The sequence below is a fragment of the Dipodomys spectabilis genome, unplaced genomic scaffold (genome assembly GCF_019054845.1).
Source record: "Dipodomys spectabilis isolate Male_0828 unplaced genomic scaffold, ASM1905484v1 ptg000421l, whole genome shotgun sequence".
In the NCBI taxonomy this organism is placed as follows: Eukaryota; Metazoa; Chordata; class Mammalia; order Rodentia; family Heteromyidae; genus Dipodomys; species Dipodomys spectabilis.
This window is the reverse complement of record NW_024871098.1, coordinates 3973051-3975099: the sequence shown is the minus strand read 5'-3', so window position 1 is coordinate 3975099 and position 2049 is coordinate 3973051. Positions and strand designations below refer to the sequence as shown.

At 30.6% G+C, this 2049-nt stretch overlaps 1 pseudogene; it reads left to right on the top strand.

Moving 5' to 3' along the window:
- The first annotated feature begins 1367 nt into the window (after positions 1 to 1367).
- Positions 1368 to 1466, top strand: LOC122097301 (annotated as a pseudogene).
- The last annotated feature ends 583 nt before the right edge of the window (positions 1467 to 2049 follow it).

The following is a 2049-nucleotide window of genomic DNA, read 5'->3' as shown; positions in this document are numbered from 1 at the left end:
AAGTCTTGCCCCTGTTATCTGATGATAACATGTAACTGGGACATTGGATCCTAGGACCCATGGGTCCTGAAGAAGAATAATATTTTTTAGACACTATATCATCTAAATTTGGATATAATCTTTAGGAATGCTTCAGAAATATGGAGTAAAACCGTTTGGGGTGAGCGAGTTAAAACAATAAACAGAGCAGCAGAGTAACACCTCCTATAGATTAGAGGAAAACAACATTGCTTCTTTACCATGTGAATTTAGAAGACCACGAACACTTAGAAGGTATCACAAGTTTATACCGAAGACATTTGCATTGACACTTTTTATATTCTTATATATATTCTAAACTTAATTATTTATATTCCAATTCTACTTATTGGAATAAATATCAATTTATTTGTCAAATTATCAATTAATTATAGTAAGTTTCATTGCGTGAAACATGAAATCAGCACATAAATATAAAATATATAACTATATATAATATAATAAAATGGCACATATTTTGCATTGCTCTGTTGTGGATTGGGCATAAAAGGCAGCTCTGTTCTAAAGTATTATTCCATTATCTCTACCTCAGTGTTTGGTAGAGTTAGACCTAAAGCTTTACCATTTGTAGATTTACAACCTGGAGGCAAGATGAGACATTACCAATTTAAGGCCTAATAACAAAGAGAAACATATGGACTTCTCGATCTATAGAAATATTTGGTTTAAGTTCCTGCCTGGTTGGAAGGTAGATAGGCCAGGAAATTAGGTAATCATGCATATGAACAATTTTTCACCTTCTTGGCTTTAGCTCCTTTTGAAATGATAGGTATAATAAACAATTATATTTTGATAAAATACCTTCTAGACTGAACACTTTTGTCTGAAATGCTCATCTGTATATGATCCCTTGTAACTAAGATTAGTTTTGTTCCAGTAAGACAATCCATGCTGTTAGGATAAGATATTCTGGTTGTTCTGTTCCTACATGGAAGAAGGATAAAGGTTAAGGTAGACCTCATTTGGGAAAATTTCAACTGCAGAAGTTTAGAAGTGGCTCTTAAGCAAGGCCTACTTTGAATCCATTAGTTCTACAAAGCTAACTCAGTTGGATAAATAAGTACTTCAAAAAGCCATTCCCTTTGGACCTAGCTATGAATGCTTCAAAATGAAAAAGACTTAAAATAGTCATTGACAAAATAATTGAAAATGTGAGCAATCGTCTGAACAATATAATTTTTTCCATTATGCACAGAATTTTAGGGAAATAAGATCAGTATCATTGTTAGGAACATTAAGGTTTCCTTGTTACAAATAGGCACCCAAGGATATAAGCCTGTATAAAGATTGCATCATTAAATTGCATACTTCAATTTAGGGGACACTATATGCTTCAGCAGCACATATACCCCAATTGCAACAATACAGAGATTAACATGGCAATTGCACAGGATGATATGAAAATTTGTGAAATATTCCATATTTTTCATTCTTCAGATGCAAGAAATGAAAAACAGTTTTTAAAAAGTTGATTACAAAATTACAAGTGTAATAATACATGTAATTCATATAATTAAAAGTTATTTTCACATCACTGTATTAAATCTTCAAATTAGTGAAGTCTTTACATAGCATAATCTTTAAAAAAAACTTTTGAAATTAGACAACATTGTCATTTTATCCCAAAGAAATATACTATAAGGACCTAGGAAAAAAGGAATCTTACACTGTTTCTATATGGAATGCAATCTGAAAGGACACATTTATTAATGAGCCTATATATTATAAAACAATGTAGAATTCAAAGTATTATATCTAGGACAGAATAAAATAGATTATGGATATTATACAAACATAGAATATAGAATACTTTAAAATATAATTTTTCAGACAAACACCAGAAATATGTTCAGTTTCTATACTACTCATTTCAACAGATAAGTTAAAATTCTTTCTGATTAAAAAAAGCACAAACTCTCCAGAAACCATTATAGATGTATACAAATCTCTTTTGAATACATTTTGACATCAAAGTCAGGCAATTCACTTGGAAGAATTCCATGGAATCCA